This window comes from Zonotrichia leucophrys, chromosome 27 (genome assembly GCF_028769735.1).
Source record: "Zonotrichia leucophrys gambelii isolate GWCS_2022_RI chromosome 27, RI_Zleu_2.0, whole genome shotgun sequence".
In the NCBI taxonomy this organism is placed as follows: domain Eukaryota; kingdom Metazoa; phylum Chordata; class Aves; order Passeriformes; family Passerellidae; genus Zonotrichia; species Zonotrichia leucophrys.
In genome coordinates, this window is record NC_088196.1 from 95,154 (window position 1) to 106,594 (window position 11,441).

At 46.8% G+C, this 11,441-nt stretch overlaps 1 long non-coding RNA gene across 1 annotated transcript; it reads right to left on the reverse strand.

Moving 5' to 3' along the window:
• Positions 1-4,955: 4,955 nt before the first annotated feature.
• LOC135458494 (uncharacterized) lies at positions 4,956-9,155 on the reverse strand. Its single transcript, XR_010442902.1, has 4 exons — positions 8,787-9,155; positions 6,928-7,097; positions 5,941-6,306; positions 4,956-5,836 (listed from the first exon to the last, which is right to left on the reverse strand). It is a non-coding gene; the product is annotated as an uncharacterized LOC135458494 (long non-coding RNA).
• Between the last annotated feature and the right edge of the window lie 2,286 nt (positions 9,156-11,441).

Here is an 11,441-nt window from a genome sequence, read left to right on the forward strand (position 1 = left end):
CCTTCTTCAAAGAGAGACAGCCAGGTTTGCAAGGGCCCCAGGGAGCTCGCTTCTCTCACTGATTCAGCCCCAGGTTTCCCACAGCCCAGTCCCAGAGCTCTGGTGCCCTTAAGGAAGCTTTTCATGCTCTGACTGCTTCAGCTGCTGCCCTTGGCAATGGCCCCGGAGCAAAGGAGTTCCTGGACCTTCTTCCCCTGCCAGTCTGTGCCCCCTTGCAGTGCTGATCTTTCCTCTGGGGTCTCTGCCTCTTCACTGGCTCCTGCAGAGCAAGCCAAGCCTGCTCATCTGGAGCTGTGGGAACCTCTCTGACAGCAATCCCATTCCCTTGCAATGTTTCTGTCCCATCCAAAGAGAGCCGCAGGAGACACCAGGAAAAAGCCAGCTCTCTGCTCTGACCCAAGGGACTGAAGGGTTCTTCTCCTCACCACAACACATCCTCCACTCTGCTCTTGTGCTCCCTGGCCTTGAGATGAGCTCCTGCTGCTTGGGGTAACCTCTGAGCCTGTGTTTGTGCCCAGCTGCTGATCTGCTCTCTTGCTGTTCTCCAGCTCACACAACTCTTCTACAGACTCGAGGAGAAATAATGGATATGGACATGGAACAAGGCAGAGAGCTGAACACCATCCCAGTGTTGAGCCTCAAGCCCAAGGAGCCTTCAGTGGGAGATGGTGAAAGTGTAACGCTTGTGGTTGCCCTAACCCTGAGTACTGAGGGTGATATCAGCAGCCCGGACAGTTCCAGAACAAATTCACATCCCCCTCAGCATCTCTTGTGGCATAAAGGCAAAACAAGCGCTCATGACCTGAGGGCCAAGATCAATAAGAAGCTGCACAAGGCTGAAAGCATCAAGACTGCCAAAAGCAATGTGGTAAAAAAGGCACCCTCAAGCTGGCATCAAGAGAAGATGGAGTCACGTTTATACCAGCGAGGATCAAAGCATTCAGCGGTAGCTGGTGGATTAAAACGTGGTGACGATACCTTCGTGTCTGCACAACACAGAAATGAGGAGGAAGATCCAGCTGCCAGCAAGTACTACATCAAGAGACACAAATGGCACAAGAAGAAGGACAGCCGGTACGGGGTTGGATATAATTATCTTTTCTACCAGGTTTCGCAACCTGTCAAAGTGCAGCGAAGGTCCAGATCTGACCAGGATCCAAACAAGAATCTGGATTTTATCTCTGAGCTGTTGATTGGGAGCCGCAACCGCTGCGAACAGGAGAGGAAGAGCCACAGCTGAAGAGAAACATTCCTCTATAGGCAGGCACCTCCTGATGATGCCTGACACCACAGAGGAGGAAGACTCCATGTTCCTCTACAAACCTGTGAGCCCCCGAAGTCCAGACCTTGCTCCAGTTCCAAAAGGACGGGAAACCAACGTTGATCATCACCGGCCGCTGCAGGAGGCACACAAAGGCCTAAGAGCATTCACGGCCCATGTGGAGCGAGCCCTGAAGAGGGACTGCAGCCTGCCCCAGCTCAAGCACACCTGTGCCAAGATGGTCATGAAGACCAGGCTGCTTCTAAAGCTGCTCACTGAGAGGCAAGAGAACCAGGGAGCCTATGATCCCATGGCCCAGTGTCGTCTGCAAGAGAGGATGATCATTCATATGGCCTTGGGGAATGGCAAGGGACTCACACGGAAGGTAGGAGAGCTGCAGGCACTGCTGCACGTGTCCTTCTGGGCAAAGGAGAATGGAAGGATCAATCCTCTTACCCCTGTGATCTTCCTTTCCTCACAGCGCAAACTAGAAGTTGTGGTGTACGCGATCATGTTTGTGGTTTTGCTGCTTTTCTTCGTCTTCGTCTTCCTGATGCTGAAGTGCATCTTCCACGTAAGCCAATTTCTTGTTTGACACAGAGCTGTCTGTCTTGTAGCTGGAGTGCTCAGGTGACAAGCCCCATGTGCCACTGCAGATGGCCCTGCATGTGCTGGCTACCACAGGAGATGTTGTTCCAAGCCTGCAGCTTGTGGCAGCATCCACAGCAGCCAGCTCAGCAGGGTCCAGCCTGCCTGAGGGAAGCTTGTCCTGCCTTCTGTCCCAGCTCTCCCCAGCTTTGCTTTGCTCTCCCGCCTTCAGCCAAACAGCAATGAGAGCTTTTGCCCTTTCCTGTTTGGCAGAATATTAAAGGAAAACGCATGTTGCAAATCTCCCATTTTCCTTCCCCAGAAGCGCTCTCAACGTTGTGAACTTGACTCCCAACCCCGCATCACCAGGAATTTGTGTCTGAGAAGGTAACTGCTCCCTGCCCCTGCCACTGCTGTGCCACCAAGAGTCTTTCCCGTGCAGAGCAGCTCCTCCTGGAGCCCCGCAGCCGCGCAGGTGCCACTGCCCAGGACTCTCCCGGCTGTGTTTCCAACACATCTCGTTTGGGGCAGCCCTGGGCGAGCGGCTCCTGAGCGGCAGCGCTGGGCACGGCCGGGCGCTCCCAGCCCAACCAGCCCTTGCCACGCCGGTGCTGGGATGGATGTCTTGGGCCCCGGTGTGCTCCCGAGTTTCTGTGAGCACCAGCAATACCTCTGTGTTCCCTGAACAGTCTCCTCTGCTGATGGCTCTGCCCTATTTCTCCCCGCTCCCTCCACAGAGTGGCTGCTGAAGAACTCACTCCCATCCTCTCCACTTGCCTTTTGCATGCAGGGCTCATTCTCTGCATTGCCAGCCATTGCCATCCCTGCTGGGGCTCCCCATCTTCCTTGGGCTCTACTGGCACAGCCCCGAGCAGGGAGAGGTGCTGGCACCTGCTGCAGCCCTCCCTGGTCAGACCTCCCTGTACACGGAGTGGGAGCAAGGAGCTCTGGGCATGGGATGGCCTGAAGCCTTTTTGTCCCCATTCACCTCACTCACTCCATTGCTTTGCAGTGTTGGAAATGCCCCTTCCCAACTCCTCCAGCGGCTGCTGCGCACACAGGGCAGAGCACAGGCAGCCCTGTTGCCCACAGCCTCCATCACCAGCTGCCTTCTCTCTTTAACCCTGTTTTCCCTTCCTGATTTTTTCAGGTTCTGTGTAAAACTGCGACCGTGTGGGAGGAAGCATAACAAGGAGGCACAGCATGTAGAAGAGAAAAGGGCAGATAGCTCCCTTGTGACTTGCCCCTGTTCCCAGTACGGTCAAGATGCTTCCCCAAGCTGTTCTCCGTGCTATTCTCTGTTCAGGAAGTCAGAATTGCCATGGATTCAGAGCCTCAGGGATGCCTATCAATCCCATAGATAAGCATCCCAGGAAGAGACATAGTGTGAAGAACTAAGGTGGAAGACTCCCAAAAAGTTAATGGGATGCCAGCAATTCTTCACTTCCCATTTTAGCTGAGGCTCTCCTTGGATGCCGTTACCTTGGTTGCTGTTATTTCCATGGATGCTTTTGCCTTAGTTGTTGTTATTTCCATGGATGCTGTTTCATTGGTTGTTGTTGTTTCCTTGGATGCTTTTTCCTTGGCTGTTATTTTCTTGCTGCCCCTGCTGAGGGAAGGCTGGAGGGTGCTGCAGGCAAGCACAAGCTCTGGACACCCAGAGGAGGCATCTCAGGGTTTTCCTCATCCCTTCTGGCAATGTTTCCCCCTGCATTCAGTAAAAATAAAGTTTGTCCTTATTCCTCCTGCAAAAGCAGTTTCCGTTCTCCTTTATGGAATTGGCCAAATTCAATTTGAGATTGTTGTGGGTTCACCCCAGCCAGATGCTAGTCACTCCCAAAGCTGCTCACTCACTCCTCTCTGCAGCTGGACAGAGGGGAAAATATTTAAGGAAGGTTTATGAGTTAAGGACCAGGAGAAAACACTCATCAAATACCATTGAGTGAAAAACAGGCTTGACTTAATAATATTAAATGAATTTATTACTAACACAATCAGAGCAGGATAATGAGAAATAAAAAAAAGCCCTTAAACATACCTTCCCCTCACCCCACCCTCCATCCCAGCTCTATTGCCTGCACCAGCAGCACAAGGAGATAGGGAATGGGGGTTATTCCCCTGCTCTCAGAGAGCAGATCTATCACCCTGCTGCACCACGGGGTTCCTCCCATGGGAGACAGTTCTCCAGGAACTTCTCCAGTGTGGCTCCATCCCACCAACAGCAGCTCACTGCAAACTTCTGCAGCATGAGTCTGTCCCACAGGCAACGTTCCTCCCAGAACTGCTGCGGCATGGGTCACTCTCCCACAGGTGCAGTCCTGCAAGGACAGGCTGCTGCAGCCTGGGAGCAGGGCCCCTCTCTCCACAGGTCTCCCACAGGATCACAGCCTCCTGCAGGCATCCAGCTGCTCTGGTGCAGGGCCCCTCCACAGCATGCAGGTGAATCTCTGCTTCCCCGTGCATCCCTGCAGGCTACAGGAGCACTGCTGCCCCACCATGGTCTCCCCACTGCCTGCAGAGGAATCTCGGCTCTGGAGCCTGGAGCATCTCCTCAGCCTCAGTCTGCACTGCCCGTGGAGCCTGCAGGTGGTTCTCTTCACATGTGCTCACTCCTGCTTTTCTCTAATCCAAATTAAAACTGTGTCACAACTTGATTATGCGTTCTTCTGAAATCTGTTACCACAGAGTTGTAACGACCATTTCTAATTGGGCCAGCCTTGATAAGGTGCCAGAACAATCTGTCATGTCCGGCAGAGCCAATGCCAGTGGGCTCCAGGGTGGACATCCACCTTTAGAGCCATCAGGGATTGGTTCTGTGAAAAATGCTAATCACTTGTTTTTAAAATTTTAGAAGTTTAATAGTAATAAAATGGTAATAAAAAAATAGTAACACAGTTAGAGTAATAATAATTTGGACAATTTGAATTAGGAGAATATGAGACAATAAATACAAAGAGTTACGGACGTCTGGGTACCTTTTTCTGGACAGCACGAGCCTGAAAAAGGACACCCATTAACAGAGGATTAACCCTTAAAAGCAATAGCTTGTTGCATAGTCATACAGTTCATACATGATGCATAAATTCCATTCAAATACAGGATTCTGTCTGGCCATCGTCAACTTCTTCCTCCGAATCCTAACAGCGCCTTCGAGGCAGGAAGAAGTTTATTTCTTCTGATAAGAGGGCAATAAATTCTTTTTCTCTGCAAGATTCAGGTGTCCTGTGGCTGCTATCTCGGTGCGAGTCCTTTCTTTAAAAAAAGTATCCTACATAGCATCGTTTCTATTTTAATATTTTTTATAACCTAAAACTATATTTAACACTGTACTAAAGAGAATTAATACAGCATTGCTTTCTGACACAACACATATAATATTCATTTTAATATTTGTGAAAAGCCATTCATAAAAGACATGCATTTTTCACACTTTATTCTGGTCAGAATGTTGTTCTGGCCAGGATGTGCAACAGAAATCATTTCAGCCACACATTGCCCAGGTGTGTAGAGAAAATAATTCCATGACATATGAATTTTACTAGATTGTTTTCCTAGACTTTATACAGTCAAAACGCATAGAAATTAATTCATTCAATGTTCATTGTTCCCAAGTTATGCAGGTCTTAGTATTTGGTTTCTTACTGGTTACAGATGTCTTCCCACCGATGCTAATTTGTTGCTCATTCCTTGGTGTTCTTATGAGTCTTTTCCAGACCAGGTGTCTCCAACTCCATCACCAGGGGTGATGTTTGGAGTTGATGATCATTAATGGTCATTACTGGTCGTTATCTTTTGTATATCTTCTGTGCTACTCCCAGTCTGTTGACATGTTTTGTTTTTGTTGACTTTTTTTTGCTGTTTTGTAACCTGCGCTTGGCAGGGGCCTAGGGCATCCTAGTCCAGGCTCTTGGCTTCAACTGCCTTCTTCCACTGCAATTATCCTTGCACGGAAAGTGTTACGCCACAGACTGTACAATGAGACAATTCCTGAAACAGAAATGAATTCCAGCTATGGAAAATGTCACTGACATATTTAGAAATACTTCAGCAAAGACCTTGGAAAAAGCTTGGGAAAGGTGATGTGTGATTACCTGAGACCCAGGAAACAGAGCTGAAGGTGGAGAACAAGCAGATAGCAAACAGCTTCCACTTCTTCTTGCTCCAGCCACTACTGCAAGTGCAGCTTCCCAGGAATTTCATGTCCAGTGTGTCTTCCAAGCTCAAAACATGAACAAACAGGTACCCCAGCACCACAGAGTACAGGTGTACTTTGACACCACAGACCCACCATGAGAACTGGAACCCAAGGTCAAATCTAAAAATTGTCCTTCCAGCTTCCTCCCACTTGGTGCTCTTATCTTTTGATTATTCCTGACTTTTCCAGTGCTATGCCTAAGATGATCCTTCAGGCACCAGAAGTACACATCCAATTCAGGGAACACCAAGTTATCCCTGGGCTGCGAAACAAAAGACAAGAAGTATTGAAAAATCATCCCTTGCCTTGAGGGTGTCCAGTCCTGGGAGTATGTCCTTCCCACCACCCTTTTGGCTTTTTCCCAGTCTGAGTAATTCTGGAAATGTACATCCAAAGTATCCAAATGTACAACCCAAGTTAGACACATTGGAGTGTGTTCTGCACACCAGAAACCACAGCCCCAAGTACTAAGAGTCTGAATATGCTCTGGATTGCAATTCACAACCTCAGCAGAGCCTACGTGGTAAAGCCTCCTCCAAGAGAGGAAAACACATGACATGTCAGCCCTTGTGGCAGCTGCATCACTGAGTAAGGTAACGCATTGGGTCTTACTCTGATACTGTAAAATACTACAAACCCTGTGGATCTGAGGTTTAAAAATTACTTTTAAGTCAACAAAAAGGTCTCTGAGACAATTCACTGAATTCACGGCTAGACCCCAAAATATGTTTCCGAGTGCATAAAAACCTGTATGAAAAGAAGAACACAAAGCTTCCCACATGCATTTTATTGTATTTCCAGCAAACATTTTAAGACAGTTCACATCAGAATGAGGTCACTTGGTGCCAGCACAGTGTTAGAACAGGCACATCAGGAGACTCACCTGAAAATATTCACTACAGACCCTACATCCTATCACTCCATCTGCAGCATCCTCATTTCTCACAGACACTCAGTTGACTCCCATTAGTAAATGGATCGCTGTTCCCAGAAGCAAATCCCCAGAGTGATTTTTTACTCTCTGCAAACAGCAGGAATGATTGAAGACAGCTGCTGTCATAGGGGAAAAAAAAAAGGAAGATTTTTGTGATCCGACATCTTTAGCTATGAGGGCTTTATTTTCTACCTGGAACCACTAAGCTGCTCTGCCTTGGTACTATCCACCTACTTCCAAATGCCTCCATGGTGTTCATCTCTTTGGATCTGCCATCTCCCCCACTCTGACAGGAAGCACAGCTCTGACACCACAGCAAGTGTCGAACACGTGAACAGGTACAGGCAGGGACTCACGAAGTCCATCAGGTTTTGCAGCACAGCTTATTGTGCTTCATGGCTTCAGGTTTTTTGTTACAAATTCACTGCAGTTTAACCTAATCAAAAACATTTGGCAAGACTTAATAATAACCCAGAGAATCCAGTGAACCACCAATGTGGTATCGCAGCCAGTTCAGCTGAGTTTTGTGCAAGAAAAACTGTGTGTTTGAACCTTTATTGAATCCTGTTCCAGTGATTTTTTGCTTTTCTTTTTCTCCATGACAATGTGAGGGCTTTTGGTTTCTGGCTGCATAAATCTCAGGCAGTATCTGAAAGAAACTTCACAGTTTGGGTTTTCTGGGAAAGCCAAATCTACCTGGATTTATGTAGCCAGAAACCAAAACCTTTCCCCAAAACATTTTATATATTCCTATAATTATTTTATATACATATAAACATATAAATAAATGTAATATAAATAAGATACAAAAATATTAGAATATACTGAAATAAACAGGGCCAGGAGACTTCTTCTCCTTTTTAATGCCTTTATTAAAAGTGATCAGCTCAGGATTGGGCGGCTCGGCAGGGCTGCAGTCCCCGTCGCGTCTCCCAGGGCGACTCAGAGGAGGAGGATATGCGCAGCTCCGTCCACTAGGGGCAGAGCCGGGGGATCCGGTCCTCGTGGGAGCCTTTAGGGCGTGATGTCCCCGTCAGATCTTACTCCTCTCAGCCTCGTTGGCCCAGTCTCACCGCCAGGGATGACTCCCATGGTCAGGGCGAGAGGGACTCCGCATCTCTGCAGGCTCAGCAATCGGCTCCTCATGTCCAGACATCACTTGAGTCTCTCAACTCTTATTTGGCTCATTGTTTTTGGGGTTTTCTCGTTGCATTTTGGAGTCGAGGTCCCAAAGCATGCCGGTCTTGGAGTCACTTTGCATAACCCCCCCCACCCTCTCAGGTGTCTTCCCTATGCTGGAAGAGAGCACAGCCTTGGGGAAGGGCCATCACCCCACCCAGCCAGGGCTTTTGCTAATACAAAAGAGGAGATAAGCTACAAGGACTCGTGATTACAATAACAAAGCACTAAGAATCCTGACAGAGACAGAGATCTGGCTGCGTCCCTGTAACTCTTTCTCACAAAAAAATATTAACCGAATTTTTGTTCATAACATATACTATATATAAAATATAGAAAAAATTTAAATACATATGTAATTTATATATACTCATCTATTCCGACTATGTGCACTTACTCTATAGAATACCTATTTATACTTAGAGATCTATTGGCATGTATCTGCTTAACTTATTGTCCTGGTTTAGGGCAAATTTGTTAAAGAATCTGCAAAGGAGGGCCCCCTCCAGAAAGCAAACCCACACGGCCCCTCCCCCCAACCGGTTCGGGAAGAATTCCTCAGAGATAAGGGGAAAGAACCTGTTTCTTTACCAGACACAGCACCCCCCAGCACACAAAATGAACTATACCAGATGACACCGCTCTGGGAAAGATGGCAAAATCAGAAAGTCTCTTTCAGGGATGGTTGCTCTCTTCTCAGTCCCTCCGGCGCTGGGCAGCTGCTGCAGCCAAATGGTGCAAACCCTCGGTGTTCCCAGGTCCCAGTCCGGAGCAGGTTCGAGATGGTCACAGCAACAGGAGAGGAGAAACAGTCCAGGAAGGAATTTGGACTGTTTAGCTAAACTAGCTAATAAGCAGAAGCAAAAGCGAGAGCAGACAGACAGCAAGCAAGCAAGCAAAAGCAGAAAAGCCAAAAGCAAAAAGTAAAAAGCGAAAGCAGCCCTATGTACTGCCCATCTCTGCGTCCCTGATACGAGAAACCCAAACAAAACTTTCAGTCCTCAGAGACAGTCTTAAAGGCACAGAACAGATGAATGGGGATACAAGCATCATAACGTCACCCCAGGACATTCCACCCCTAATGGGTGGACACTTATATATAAACCAGGACACTTATATATAAGTTATTTATAAAAAATATATATTTAGACTGTTTCGACTTGTGTATTTTGACTCTTCAGTATCAGACTTGTCTATTTCTACTTAGATATCTACTTACATCGCCCTGCTGACACTAGGAAATGGATGATCTCCTCAAAGAGCTACCACAGCAGCTGGGACCTGTGCCTGGAGCTCCCAAGTTGCTCCTGAGAATTGCACACGCACCAGGGCCGGTTGCGAGGCAGAAGCAGCCGCTGAAAGCGCCACCGAAGCGCTCTGACTCACAGGACTGGATGTTCCCTATTGGACAGCAGCGTAAGTGTAAAAAGCCACGGCAAACGCACAGCCAACGTCGCGTCTCTGCGCATCCGCACATTTTAGTTGCGGTGCCGTTTTTAGTCTGCAGGTGTCACTATGGAGCCATTAAAAATAGTGGATGTGCATAATTCCTCGTGCTTATCAACAGGTGACAGCAGCCAAGATCTCAGATGGCGTTTCAGTCACACAAAAAAGCTTTGAATACATAGATCGATTTCTATTGCCTTCATAGGGATCATATTTTCTCCTGTTTTCAAGCCCTTTATTATTTAATTTATACATACAAATGTTCTATTTTCATTTTCGAACCCTATATATCTGTATTTGGAATTTCTTATTCTCTAAGATCCTTCATATAAAGCAGTACATATGGAGTTGTATTTGGAAATCAATTTTTATATAAAGAAGAAAAGTTGCCATTTTTAACTGCCCTAACCACTACTGCTAACCATTACCCCAGACTACTCTAACCACTGACCTTAGAACTACCCTAACCACTGCTCTTAACCACTACCCCTGACCACTAACCTAGCCACCATCCTAACCATTACCTCCCACAACTAAATGCAACTGGGCAACCCAGCCTCCTGTAGGCAGATCAGGTGGCCCCCAGGAGTCCAAGGTCAGACAGAGCTATAGCTCCTGGCAGCTTTCTTCTGGGAGAAATTCTCATTCTTTCACAGTTCTAGGAGGCAGAATCCCACTTTCAGCCACAGGCCCCTGGCCTTTCAGTGCAGCTCTTTTCTCCAGCAAGGAAAGCCCAATGCCCGAATGTCTTTGGGACAGCTGAGGCACGGCACCTTAGATACCAAGGCCAGTGATACCCATCAGTCCTGTCAACTTCCATGGCACCCATGACTGAAAGTGGGAGTCCATCTCCTAAAGCTGCAAACTGTCACCCTGTTTTTCTAAGTTTTTCTTAGCCTTCTGATGTTTACATTCTTGTAACAAACTTTCTCACACACTTTATGTAAATAACTTATTGGTTGGCATTCTTTTATGGAGGAGGAGAAATTTGATGGACTGCTGGTTTGTCCAATGTCATTGGAGAGGTGGCACTTTCACCCTCCAATCCACCGTCACTTTTGTAAATCTATAAATGTTGGAGTCAGAAATTAAAAGCTGTCTTTTTTACTTTGGGAGATATGTATCTCCACGTCATGTTATTTCATGTGCTATACGACAGCAAACATCTGAAGATTGCTTCCTGACAGAAGCTCCACAACTGGAAAAGGGCTTCTTGGTAAGATTGCAAAATGCTATTCTTGGATTCTAATGCACAAATTCTGTTTTTTCACGGTTACTCTCAAGTTTCCCTGACTCAAGGGAATTCAAGCCACGGATAGGACTTCACTCTGCAAGCTAAACTAAGTAAGATATTAAAATTAGGCATTTTAGCAAACTGCAAATAGGAATTGCCTTCTTCAGAGTCTTTCCAATGTCTTGGCTTTCCTCTGAATGCCTGGTAGGAATCTGAATTCCCACTTCTACACATTACAGCTTTCTGATACTGGCAGCCAAGTAACAAAGTTTGCATGTGAATCCCATGCACAGAGTTTGGTTTTGAAGCTTTGAATTCGAACTGATACCTGTATTCAACTCTCATTTTGTAACTCACAACTTCCTGCCTACACATTTCACACAAGGAGAAGTTGCAAGGCTCATTCCTTCCTCCACATTTTAAAACTAGGATGAATTCCAAGTGTGCATAATTGCTAGATTATTTAGAGTAACACTTTTATTTCTTTCTTGAGGTGTTTTATATCATATTATACTGCTTTAATTTTAAGGTATTATTTGTGATGTATTCCTAGTGATGCCAAAAGGACCTAAAACATATGATTAGGTGCCCTTTTCAGCATTTC